Source organism: Pungitius pungitius, chromosome 2, assembly GCF_949316345.1.
Source record: "Pungitius pungitius chromosome 2, fPunPun2.1, whole genome shotgun sequence".
NCBI classification, from domain to species: Eukaryota; Metazoa; Chordata; class Actinopteri; order Perciformes; family Gasterosteidae; genus Pungitius; species Pungitius pungitius.
In genome coordinates this window covers 5,855,147-5,864,731 of record NC_084901.1, presented here as the reverse complement: position 1 = coordinate 5,864,731, position 9,585 = coordinate 5,855,147, and the positions used below count along the sequence as shown (strand labels likewise).

Below are 9,585 nucleotides of genomic sequence, written 5' to 3'. Positions count from 1 at the left end.
CGATCTGATTGGAGGACATAATATGCACAACTGTGTCCCTGATGGTCTAGTGGCTAGGATTCGGCTCTCTCACCGCCGCGGCCCGGGTTCGATTCCCGGTCAGGGAAATGGCATTTGAAGTTACCCTTAGTTTATGCTTGTGTTGTCAGTTGCAACATTTCAATGATGTGATGTGCATCAACTTGTCCCCCACTGTTAAGTAGTTATTGTTTGATGCTCTTAGTAGACAGGGAAACCTGGTTTAGCCTTTTCATTCAAGCAATATTTTCCATGTCCTGAATATTTTCGATCCGATATTACGACTTAATTAGCATGAATGTGTCCCTGGTGGTCTAGTGGCTAGGATTCGGCGCTTTCACCGCCGCGGCCCGGGTTCGATTCCCGGTCAGGGAAATGTCATTTAAAGTTCTGGCTTGATGTTTTAATTTAAGCCAATTATTCGATCTGCTGAATGTTTTCGATCTGATTGGAGGACATAATATACACAACTGTGTCCCTGATGGTCTAGTGGCTAGGATTCGGCGCTCTCACCGCCGCGGCCCGGTTTCGATTCCCGGTCAGGGAAATGGCATTTGAAGTTACCCTTAGTTGATGCTTGTGTTGTCCGTTGCAACATTTCAATGATGTGATGTGCATCAACTTGTCCCCCACTGTTAAGTAGTTATTGTTTGATGCTCTTAGTAGACAGGGAAACCTGGTTTAGCCTTTTCATTCAAGCAATATTTTCCATGTCCTGAATATTTTCGATCCGATATTACGACTTAATTAGCATGAATGTGTCCCTGGTGGTCTAGTGGCTAGGATTCGGCGCTTTCACCGTCGCGGCCCGGGTTCGATTCCCGGTCAGGGAAATGTCATTTAAAGTTCTGGCTTGATGTTTTTATTTACGCCAATTATTCGATGTGCTGAATGTTTTCGATCTGATTGGAGGACATAATATGCACAACTGTGTCCCTGATGGTCTGGTGGCTAGGATTCGGCGCTCTCACCGCCGTGGCCCGGGTTCGATTCCCGGTCAGGGAAATGGCTTTTAAAGTTCTGACTTGATGTTTTAATTTAAGCCAATTATTCGATGTGCTGAATGTTTTCGATCTGATTGGAGGACATAATATGCACAACTGTGTCCCTGATGGTCTAGTGGCTAGGATTCGGCGCTCTCACCGCCGCGGCCCGGGTTCGATTCCCGGTCAGGGAAATGGCATTTGAAGTTACCCTTAGTTTATGCTTGTGTTGTCAGTTGCAACATTTCAATGATGTGATGTGCATCAACTTGTCCCCCACTGTTAAGTAGTTATTGTTTGATGCTCTTAGTAGACAGGGAAACCTGGTTTAGCCTTTTCATTCAAGCAATATTTTCCATGTCCTGAATATTTTCGATCCGATATTACGACTTAATTAGCATGAATGTGTCCCTGGTGGTCTAGTGGCTAGGATTCGGCGCTTTCACCGCCGCGGCCCGGGTTCGATTCCCGGTCAGGGAAATGTCATTTAAAGTTCTGGCTTGATGTTTTAATTTAAGCCAATTATTCGATCTGCTGAATGTTTTCGATCTGATTGGAGGACATAATATACACAACTGTGTCCCTGATGGTCTAGTGGCTAGGATTCGGCGCTCTCACCGCCGCGGCCCGGTTTCGATTCCCGGTCAGGGAAATGGCATTTGAAGTTACCCTTAGTTGATGCTTGTGTTGTCCGTTGCAACATTTCAATGATGTGATGTGCATCAACTTGTCCCCCACTGTTAAGTAGTTATTGTTTGATGCTCTTAGTAGACAGGGAAACCTGGTTTAGCCTTTTCATTCAAGCAATATTTTCCATGTCCTGAATATTTTCGATCCGATATTACGACTTAATTAGCATGAATGTGTCCCTGGTGGTCTAGTGGCTAGGATTCGGCGCTTTCACCGCCGCGGCCCGGGTTCGATTCCCGGTCAGGGAAATGTCATTTAAAGTTCTGGCTTGATGTTTTTATTTACGCCAATTATTCGATGTGCTGAATGTTTTCGATCTGATTGGAGGACATAATATTCACAACTGTGTCCCTGATGGTCTAGTGGCTAGGATTCGGCGCTCTCACCGCCGCGGCCCGGGTTCGATTCCCGGTCAGGGAATTGGCTTTTAAAGTTCTGACTTGATGTTTTAATTTAAGCCTATTATTCGATGTGCTGAATGTTTTCGATCTGATTGGAGGACATAATATGCACAACTGTGTCCCTGATGGTCTAGTGGCTAGGATTCGGCTCTCTCACCGCCGCGGCCCGGGTTCGATTCCCGGTCAGGGAAATGGCATTTGAAGTTACCCTTAGTTTATGCTTGTGTTGTCAGTTGCAACATTTCAATGATGTGATGTGCATCAACTTGTCCCCCACTGTTAAGTAGTTATTGTTTGATGCTCTTAGTAGACAGGGAAACCTGGTTTAGCCTTTTCATTCAAGCAATATTTTCCATGTCCTGAATATTTTCGATCCGATATTACGACTTAATTAGCATGAATGTGTCCCTGGTGGTCTAGTGGCTAGGATTCGGCGCTTTCACCGCCGCGGCCCGGGTTCGATTCCCGGTCAGGGAAATGTCATTTAAAGTTCTGGCTTGATGTTTTAATTTAAGCCAATTATTCGATCTGCTGAATGTTTTCGATCTGATTGGAGGACATAATATACACAACTGTGTCCCTGATGGTCTAGTGGCTAGGATTCGGCGCTCTCACCGCCGCGGCCCGGTTTCGATTCCCGGTCAGGGAAATGGCATTTGAAGTTACCCTTAGTTGATGCTTGTGTTGTCCGTTGCAACATTTCAATGATGTGATGTGCATCAACTTGTCCCCCACTGTTAAGTAGTTATTGTTTGATGCTCTTAGTAGACAGGGAAACCTGGTTTAGCCTTTTCATTCAAGCAATATTTTCCATGTCCTGAATATTTTCGATCCGATATTACGACTTAATTAGCATGAATGTGTCCCTGGTGGTCTAGTGGCTAGGATTCGGCGCTTTCACCGCCGCGGCCCGGGTTCGATTCCCGGTCAGGGAAATGTCATTTAAAGTTCTGGCTTGATGTTTTTATTTACGCCAATTATTCGATGTGCTGAATGTTTTCGATCTGATTGGAGGACATAATATTCACAACTGTGTCCCTGATGGTCTAGTGGCTAGGATTCGGCGCTCTCACCGCCGCGGCCCGGGTTCGATTCCCGGTCAGGGAATTGGCTTTTAAAGTTCTGACTTGATGTTTTAATTTAAGCCAATTATTCGATGTGCTGAATGTTTTCGATCTGATTGGAGGACATAATATGCACAACTGTGTCCCTGATGGTCTAGTGGCTAGGATTCGGCGCTCTCACCGCCGCGGCCCGGGTTCGATTCCCGGTCAGGGAAATGGCATTTGAAGTTACCCTTAGTTTATGCTTGTGTTGTCAGTTGCAACATTTCAATGATGTGATGTGCATCAACTTGTCCCCCACTGTTAAGTAGTTATTGTTTGATGCTCTTAGTAGACAGGGAAACCTGGTTTAGCCTTTTCATTCAAGCAATATTTTCCATGTCCTGAATATTTTCGATCCGATATTACGACTTAATTAGCATGAATGTGTCCCTGGTGGTCTAGTGGCTAGGATTCGGCGCTTTCACCGCCGCGGCCCGGGTTCGATTCCCGGTCAGGGAAATGGCTTTTAAAGTTCTGACTTGATGTTTTAATTTAAGCCAATTATTCGATGTGCTGAATGTTTTCGATCTGATTGGAGGACATAATATTCACAACTGTGTCCCTGATGGTCTAGTGGCTAGGATTCGGCGCTCTCACCGCCGCGGCCCGGGTTCGATTCCCGGTCAGGGAATTGGCTTTTAAAGTTCTGACTTGATGTTTTAATTTAAGCCAATTATTCGATGTGCTGAATGTTTTCGATCTGATTGGAGGACATAATATGCACAACTGTGTCCCTGATGGTCTAGTGGCTAGGATTCGGCGCTCTCACCGCCGCGGCCCGGGTTCGATTCCCGGTCAGGGAAATGGCATTTGAAGTTACCCTTAGTTTATGCTTGTGTTGTCAGTTGCAACATTTCAATGATGTGATGTGCATCAACTTGTCCCCCACTGTTAAGTAGTTATTGTTTGATGCTCTTAGTAGACAGGGAAACCTGGTTTAGCCTTTTCATTCAAGCAATATTTTCCATGTCCTGAATATTTTCGATCCGATATTACGACTTAATTAGCATGAATGTGTCCCTGGTGGTCTAGTGGCTAGGATTCGGCGCTTTCACCGCCGCGGCCCGGGTTCGATTCCCGGTCAGGGAAATGGCTTTTAAAGTTCTGGCTTGATGTTTTAATTTAAGCCAATTATTCGATCTGCTGAATGTTTTCGATCTGATTGGAGGACATAATATACACAACTGTGTCCCTGATGGTCTAGTGGCTAGGATTCGGCGCTCTCACCGCCGCGGCCCGGTTTCGATTCCCGGTCAGGGAAATGGCATTTGAAGTTACCCTTAGTTGATGCTTGTGTTGTCCGTTGCAACATTTCAATGATGTGATGTGCATCAACTTGTCCCCCACTGTTAAGTAGTTATTGTTTGATGCTCTTAGTAGACAGGGAAACCTGGTTTAGCCTTTTCATTCAAGCAATATTTTCCATGTCCTGAATATTTTCGATCCGATATTACGACTTAATTAGCATGAATGTGTCCCTGGTGGTCTAGTGGCTAGGATTCGGCGCTTTCACCGCCGCAGCCCGGGTTCGATTCCCGGTCAGGGAAATGTCATTTAAAGTTCTGGCTTGATGTTTTTATTTACACCAATTATTCGATGTGCTGAATGTTTTCGATCTGATTGGAGGACATAATATGGACAACTGTGTCCCTGATGGTCTAGTGGCTAGGATTCTGCGCTCTCACCGCCGCGGCCCGGGTTCGATTCCCGGTCAGGGAATTGGCTTTTAAAGTTCTGACTTGATGTTTTAATTCAAGCCAATTATTCGATGTGCTGAATGTTTTCGATCTGATTGGAGGACATAATATTCACAACTGTGTCCCTGATGGTCTAGTGGCTAGGATTCGGCGCTCTCACCGCCGCGGCCCGGGTTCGATTCCCGGTCAGGGAATTGGCTTTTAAAGTTCTGACTTGATGTTTTAATTTAAGCCAATTATTCGATGTGCTGAATGTTTTCGATCTGATTGGAGGACATAATATGCACAACTGTGTCCCTGATGGTGTAGTGGCTAGGATTCGGCGCTCTCACCGCCGCGGCCCGGGTTCGATTCCCGGTCAGGGAAATGGCATTTGAAGTTACCCTTAGTTGATGCTTGTGTTGTCCGTTGCAACATTTCAATGATGTGATGTGCATCAACTTGTCCCCCACTGTTAAGTAGTTATTGTTTGATGCTCTTAGTAGACAGGGAAACCTGGTTTAGCCTTTTCATTCAAGCAATATTTTCCATGTCCTGAATATTTTCGATCCGATATTACGACTTTGTTAGCATGAATGTGTCCCTGGTGGTCTAGTGGCTAGGATTCGGCGCTTTCACCGCCGCTGCCCGGGTTCGATTCCCGGTCAGGGAAATGTCATTTAAAGTTCTGGCTTGATGTTTTTATTTACGCCAATTATTCGATGTGCTGAATGTTTTCGATCTGATTGGAGGACATAATATGCACAACTGTGTCCCTGATGGTCTAGTGGCTAGGATTCGGCGCTCTCACCGCCGCGGCCCGGGTTCGATTCCCGGTCAGGGAATTGGCTTTTAAAGTTCTGACTTGATGTTTTAATTTAAGCCTATTATTCGATGTGCTGAATGTTTTCGATCTGATTGGAGGACATAATATGCACAACTGTGTCCCTGATGGTCTAGTGGCTAGGATTCGGCGCTCTCACCGCCGCGGCCCGGGTTCGATTCCCGGTCAGGGAAATGGCATTTGAAGTTACCCTTAGTTGATGCTTGTGTTGTCCGTTGCAACATTTCAATGATGTGATGTGCATCAACTTGTCCCCCACTGTTAAGTAGTTATTGTTTGATGCTCTTAGTAGACAGGGAAACCTGGTTTAGCCTTTTCATTCAAGTAATATTTTCCATGTCCTGAATATTTTCGATCCGATATTACGACTTAATTAGCATGAATGTGTCCCTGGTGGTCTAGTGGCTAGGATTCGGCGCTTTCACCGCCGCGGCCCGGGTTCGATTCCCGGTCAGGGAAATGTCATTTAAAGTTCTGGCTTGATGTTTTTATTTACGCCAATTATTCGATGTGCTGAATGTTTTCGATCTGATTGGAGGACATAATATGCACAACTGTGTCCCTGATGGTCTAGTGGCTAGGATTCGGCGCTCTCACCGCCGCGGCCCGGGTTCGATTCCCGGTCAGGGAATTGGCTTTTAAAGTTCTGACTTGATGTTTTAATTTAAGCCTATTATTCGATGTGCTGAATGTTTTCGATCTGATTGGAGGACATAATATGCACAACTGTGTCCCTGATGGTCTAGTGGCTAGGATTCGGCGCTCTCACCGCCGCGGCCCGGGTTCGATTCCCGGTCAGGGAATTGGCTTTTAAAGTTCTGACTTGATGTTTTAATTTAAGCCAATTATTCGATGTGCTGAATGTTTTCGATCTGATTGGAGGACATAATATGCACAACTGTGTCCCTGATGGTCTAGTGGCTAGGATTCGGCGCTCTCACCGCCGCGGCCCGGGTTCGATTCCCGGTCAGGGAATTGGCTTTTAAAGTTCTGACTTGATGTTTTAATTTAAGCCTATTATTCGATGTGCTGAATGTTTTCGATCTGATTGGAGGACATAATATGCACAACTGTGTCCCTGATGGTCTAGTGGCTAGGATTCGGCGCTCTCACCGCCGCGGCCCGGGTTCGATTCCCGGTCAGGGAATTGGCTTTTAAAGTTCTGACTTGATGTTTTAATTTAAGCCAATTATTCGATGTGCTGAATGTTTTCGATCTGATTGGAGGACATAATATACACAACTGTGTCCCTGATGGTCTAGTGGCTAGGATTCGGCGCTCTCACCGCCGCGGCCCGGGTTCGATTCCCGGTCAGGGAAATGGCATTTGAAGTTACCCTTAGTTTATGCTTGTGTTGTCAGTTGCAACATTTCAATGATGTGATGTGCATCAACTTGTCCCCCACTGTTAAGTAGTTATTGTTTGATGCTCTTAGTAGACAGGGAAACCTGGTTTAGCCTTTTCATTCAAGCAATATTTTCCATGTCCTGAATATTTTCGATCCGATATTACGACTTAATTAGCATGAATGTGTCCCTGGTGGTCTAGTGGCTAGGATTCGGCGCTTTCACCGCCGCGGCCCGGGTTCGATTCCCGGTCAGGGAAATGTCGTTTAAAGTTCTGGCTTGATGTTTTTATTTACGCCAATTATTCGATGTGCTGAATGTTTTCGATCTGATTGGAGGACATAATATGCACAACTGTGTCCCTGATGGTCTAGTGGCTAGGATTCGGCGCTCTCACCGCCGCGGCCCGGGCTCGATTCCCGGTCAGGGAATTGGCTTTTAAAGTTCTGACTTGATGTTTTAATTTAAGCCAATTATTCGATGTGCTGAATGTTTTCGATCTGATTGGAGGACATAATATGCACAACTGTGTCCCTGATGGTCTAGTGGCTAGGATTCGGCGCTCTCACCGCCGCGGCCCGGGTTCGATTCCCGGTCAGGGAATTGGCTTTTAAAGTTCTGACTTGATGTTTTAATTTAAGCCAATTATTCGATGTGCTGAATGTTTTCGATCTGATTGGAGGACATAATATGCACAACTGTGTCCCTGATGGTCTAGTGGCTAGGATTCGGTGCTCTCACCGCCGCGGCCCGGGTTCGATTCCCGGTCAGGGAAATGGCATTTGAAGTTACCCTTAGTTTATGCTTGTGTTGTCAGTTGCAACATTTCAATGATGTGATGTGCATCAACTTGTCCCCCACTGTTAAGTAGTTATTGTTTGATGCTCTTAGTAGACAGGGAAACCTGGTTTAGCCTTTTCATTCAAGCAATATTTTCCATGTCCTGAATATTTTCGATCCGATATTACGACTTAATTAGCATGAATGTGTCACTGGTGGTCTAGTGGCTAGGATTCGGCGCTTTCACCGCCGCGGCCCGGGTTCGATTCCCGGTCAGGGAAATGTCGTTTAAAGTTCTGGCTTGATGTTTTTATTTACGCCAATTATTCGATGTGCTGAATGTTTTCGATCTGATTGGAGGACATAATATGCACAACTGTGTCCCTGATGGTCTAGTGGCTAGGATTCGGCGCTCTCACCGCCGCGGCCCGGGCTCGATTCCCGGTCAGGGAATTGGCTTTTAAAGTTCTGACTTGATGTTTTAATTTAAGCCAATTATTCGATGTGCTGAATGTTTTCGATCTGATTGGAGGACATAATATGCACAACTGTGTCCCTGATGGTCTAGTGGCTAGGATTCGGCGCTCTCACCGCCGCGGCCCGGGTTCGATTCCCGGTCAGGGAATTGGCTTTTAAAGTTCTGACTTGATGTTTTAATTTAAGCCAATTATTCGATGTGCTGAATGTTTTCGATCTGATTGGAGGACATAAAATGCACAACTGTGTCCCTGATGGTCTAGTGGCTAGGATTCGGCGCTCTCACCGCCGCGGCCCGGGTTCGATTCCCGGTCAGGGAAATGGCATTTGAAGTTACCCTTAGTTTATGCTTGTGTTGTCAGTTGCAACATTTCAATGATGTGATGTGCATCAACTTGTCCCCCACTGTTAAGTAGTTATTGTTTGATGATCTTAGTAGACAGGGAAACCTGGTTTAGCCTTTTCATTCAAGCAATATTTTCCATGTCCTGAATATTTTCGATCCGATATTACGACTTAATTAGCATGAATGTGTCCCTGGTGGTCTAGTGGCTAGGATTCGGCGCTTTCACCGCCGCGGCCAGGGTTCGATTCCCGGTCAGGGAAATGTCATTTAAAGTTCTGGCTTGATGTTTTTATTTACGCCAATTATTCGATGTGCTGAATGTTTTCGATCTGATTGGAGGACATAATATGCACAACTGTGTCCCTGATGGTCTAGTGGCTAGGATTCGGCGCTCTCACCGCCGCGGCCCGGGTTCGATTCCCGGTCAGGGAATTGGCTTTTAAAGTTCTGACTTGATGTTTTAATTTAAGCCTATTATTCGATGTGCTGAATGTTTTCGATCTGATTGGAGGACATAATATGCACAACTGTGTCCCTGATGGTCTAGTGGCTAGGATTCGGCGCTCTCACCGCCGCGGCCCGGGTTCGATTCCCGGTCAGGGAAATGGCATTTGAAGTTACCCTTAGTTGATGCTTGTGTTGTCCGTTGCAACATTTCAATGATGTGATGTGCATCAACTTGTCCCCCACTGTTAAGTAGTTATTGTTTGATGCTCTTAGTAGACAGGGAAACCTGGTTTAGCCTTTTCATTCAAGTAATATTTTCCATGTCCTGAATATTTTCGATCCGATATTACGACTTAATTAGCATGAATGTGTCCCTGGTGGTCTACTGGCTAGGATTCGGCGCTTTCACCGCCGCGGCCCGGGTTCGATTCCCGGTCAGGGAAATGTCATTTAAAGTTCTGGCTTGATGTT

General features: G+C 45.9%; 34 non-coding genes across 34 annotated transcripts; all 34 read left to right on the top strand.

The window, feature by feature from the left end:
- Positions 1-321: 321 nt before the first annotated feature.
- trnae-uuc (transfer RNA glutamic acid (anticodon UUC)) lies at positions 322-393 on the top strand. Its single transcript has one exon. It is a non-coding gene; the product is annotated as a tRNA-Glu (tRNA).
- A 386-nt stretch (positions 394-779) lies between these two features.
- Positions 780-851, top strand: trnae-uuc (transfer RNA glutamic acid (anticodon UUC)). The gene has a single exon. It is a non-coding gene; the product is annotated as a tRNA-Glu (tRNA).
- A 272-nt stretch (positions 852-1,123) lies between these two features.
- trnae-cuc (transfer RNA glutamic acid (anticodon CUC)) lies at positions 1,124-1,195 on the top strand. Its single transcript has one exon. It is a non-coding gene; the product is annotated as a tRNA-Glu (tRNA).
- Positions 1,196-1,409: 214 nt separating this feature from the next.
- On the top strand, positions 1,410-1,481 carry trnae-uuc (transfer RNA glutamic acid (anticodon UUC)). The gene has a single exon. It is a non-coding gene; the product is annotated as a tRNA-Glu (tRNA).
- A 386-nt stretch (positions 1,482-1,867) lies between these two features.
- trnae-uuc (transfer RNA glutamic acid (anticodon UUC)) lies at positions 1,868-1,939 on the top strand. The gene has a single exon. It is a non-coding gene; the product is annotated as a tRNA-Glu (tRNA).
- A 100-nt stretch (positions 1,940-2,039) lies between these two features.
- trnae-cuc (transfer RNA glutamic acid (anticodon CUC)) lies at positions 2,040-2,111 on the top strand. The gene has a single exon. It is a non-coding gene; the product is annotated as a tRNA-Glu (tRNA).
- Positions 2,112-2,497: 386 nt separating this feature from the next.
- trnae-uuc (transfer RNA glutamic acid (anticodon UUC)) lies at positions 2,498-2,569 on the top strand. Its single transcript has one exon. It is a non-coding gene; the product is annotated as a tRNA-Glu (tRNA).
- Positions 2,570-2,955: 386 nt separating this feature from the next.
- trnae-uuc (transfer RNA glutamic acid (anticodon UUC)) lies at positions 2,956-3,027 on the top strand. The gene has a single exon. It is a non-coding gene; the product is annotated as a tRNA-Glu (tRNA).
- A 100-nt stretch (positions 3,028-3,127) lies between these two features.
- On the top strand, positions 3,128-3,199 carry trnae-cuc (transfer RNA glutamic acid (anticodon CUC)). Its single transcript has one exon. It is a non-coding gene; the product is annotated as a tRNA-Glu (tRNA).
- A 100-nt stretch (positions 3,200-3,299) lies between these two features.
- Positions 3,300-3,371, top strand: trnae-cuc (transfer RNA glutamic acid (anticodon CUC)). Its single transcript has one exon. It is a non-coding gene; the product is annotated as a tRNA-Glu (tRNA).
- Positions 3,372-3,585: 214 nt separating this feature from the next.
- trnae-uuc (transfer RNA glutamic acid (anticodon UUC)) lies at positions 3,586-3,657 on the top strand. Its single transcript has one exon. It is a non-coding gene; the product is annotated as a tRNA-Glu (tRNA).
- A 100-nt stretch (positions 3,658-3,757) lies between these two features.
- Positions 3,758-3,829, top strand: trnae-cuc (transfer RNA glutamic acid (anticodon CUC)). Its single transcript has one exon. It is a non-coding gene; the product is annotated as a tRNA-Glu (tRNA).
- Positions 3,830-3,929: 100 nt separating this feature from the next.
- On the top strand, positions 3,930-4,001 carry trnae-cuc (transfer RNA glutamic acid (anticodon CUC)). Its single transcript has one exon. It is a non-coding gene; the product is annotated as a tRNA-Glu (tRNA).
- A 214-nt stretch (positions 4,002-4,215) lies between these two features.
- Positions 4,216-4,287, top strand: trnae-uuc (transfer RNA glutamic acid (anticodon UUC)). Its single transcript has one exon. It is a non-coding gene; the product is annotated as a tRNA-Glu (tRNA).
- Positions 4,288-4,673: 386 nt separating this feature from the next.
- On the top strand, positions 4,674-4,745 carry trnae-uuc (transfer RNA glutamic acid (anticodon UUC)). Its single transcript has one exon. It is a non-coding gene; the product is annotated as a tRNA-Glu (tRNA).
- A 272-nt stretch (positions 4,746-5,017) lies between these two features.
- Positions 5,018-5,089, top strand: trnae-cuc (transfer RNA glutamic acid (anticodon CUC)). The gene has a single exon. It is a non-coding gene; the product is annotated as a tRNA-Glu (tRNA).
- A 386-nt stretch (positions 5,090-5,475) lies between these two features.
- On the top strand, positions 5,476-5,547 carry trnae-uuc (transfer RNA glutamic acid (anticodon UUC)). The gene has a single exon. It is a non-coding gene; the product is annotated as a tRNA-Glu (tRNA).
- A 100-nt stretch (positions 5,548-5,647) lies between these two features.
- On the top strand, positions 5,648-5,719 carry trnae-cuc (transfer RNA glutamic acid (anticodon CUC)). Its single transcript has one exon. It is a non-coding gene; the product is annotated as a tRNA-Glu (tRNA).
- Positions 5,720-5,819: 100 nt separating this feature from the next.
- Positions 5,820-5,891, top strand: trnae-cuc (transfer RNA glutamic acid (anticodon CUC)). The gene has a single exon. It is a non-coding gene; the product is annotated as a tRNA-Glu (tRNA).
- A 214-nt stretch (positions 5,892-6,105) lies between these two features.
- Positions 6,106-6,177, top strand: trnae-uuc (transfer RNA glutamic acid (anticodon UUC)). The gene has a single exon. It is a non-coding gene; the product is annotated as a tRNA-Glu (tRNA).
- Positions 6,178-6,277: 100 nt separating this feature from the next.
- trnae-cuc (transfer RNA glutamic acid (anticodon CUC)) lies at positions 6,278-6,349 on the top strand. The gene has a single exon. It is a non-coding gene; the product is annotated as a tRNA-Glu (tRNA).
- Positions 6,350-6,449: 100 nt separating this feature from the next.
- On the top strand, positions 6,450-6,521 carry trnae-cuc (transfer RNA glutamic acid (anticodon CUC)). The gene has a single exon. It is a non-coding gene; the product is annotated as a tRNA-Glu (tRNA).
- Positions 6,522-6,621: 100 nt separating this feature from the next.
- On the top strand, positions 6,622-6,693 carry trnae-cuc (transfer RNA glutamic acid (anticodon CUC)). Its single transcript has one exon. It is a non-coding gene; the product is annotated as a tRNA-Glu (tRNA).
- A 100-nt stretch (positions 6,694-6,793) lies between these two features.
- Positions 6,794-6,865, top strand: trnae-cuc (transfer RNA glutamic acid (anticodon CUC)). The gene has a single exon. It is a non-coding gene; the product is annotated as a tRNA-Glu (tRNA).
- A 100-nt stretch (positions 6,866-6,965) lies between these two features.
- trnae-cuc (transfer RNA glutamic acid (anticodon CUC)) lies at positions 6,966-7,037 on the top strand. Its single transcript has one exon. It is a non-coding gene; the product is annotated as a tRNA-Glu (tRNA).
- A 214-nt stretch (positions 7,038-7,251) lies between these two features.
- Positions 7,252-7,323, top strand: trnae-uuc (transfer RNA glutamic acid (anticodon UUC)). The gene has a single exon. It is a non-coding gene; the product is annotated as a tRNA-Glu (tRNA).
- Positions 7,324-7,595: 272 nt separating this feature from the next.
- trnae-cuc (transfer RNA glutamic acid (anticodon CUC)) lies at positions 7,596-7,667 on the top strand. The gene has a single exon. It is a non-coding gene; the product is annotated as a tRNA-Glu (tRNA).
- Positions 7,668-8,053: 386 nt separating this feature from the next.
- On the top strand, positions 8,054-8,125 carry trnae-uuc (transfer RNA glutamic acid (anticodon UUC)). Its single transcript has one exon. It is a non-coding gene; the product is annotated as a tRNA-Glu (tRNA).
- Positions 8,126-8,397: 272 nt separating this feature from the next.
- On the top strand, positions 8,398-8,469 carry trnae-cuc (transfer RNA glutamic acid (anticodon CUC)). The gene has a single exon. It is a non-coding gene; the product is annotated as a tRNA-Glu (tRNA).
- A 100-nt stretch (positions 8,470-8,569) lies between these two features.
- Positions 8,570-8,641, top strand: trnae-cuc (transfer RNA glutamic acid (anticodon CUC)). Its single transcript has one exon. It is a non-coding gene; the product is annotated as a tRNA-Glu (tRNA).
- Positions 8,642-8,855: 214 nt separating this feature from the next.
- trnae-uuc (transfer RNA glutamic acid (anticodon UUC)) lies at positions 8,856-8,927 on the top strand. Its single transcript has one exon. It is a non-coding gene; the product is annotated as a tRNA-Glu (tRNA).
- Positions 8,928-9,027: 100 nt separating this feature from the next.
- trnae-cuc (transfer RNA glutamic acid (anticodon CUC)) lies at positions 9,028-9,099 on the top strand. The gene has a single exon. It is a non-coding gene; the product is annotated as a tRNA-Glu (tRNA).
- Positions 9,100-9,199: 100 nt separating this feature from the next.
- On the top strand, positions 9,200-9,271 carry trnae-cuc (transfer RNA glutamic acid (anticodon CUC)). The gene has a single exon. It is a non-coding gene; the product is annotated as a tRNA-Glu (tRNA).
- Positions 9,272-9,485: 214 nt separating this feature from the next.
- trnae-uuc (transfer RNA glutamic acid (anticodon UUC)) lies at positions 9,486-9,557 on the top strand. The gene has a single exon. It is a non-coding gene; the product is annotated as a tRNA-Glu (tRNA).
- The last annotated feature ends 28 nt before the right edge of the window (positions 9,558-9,585 follow it).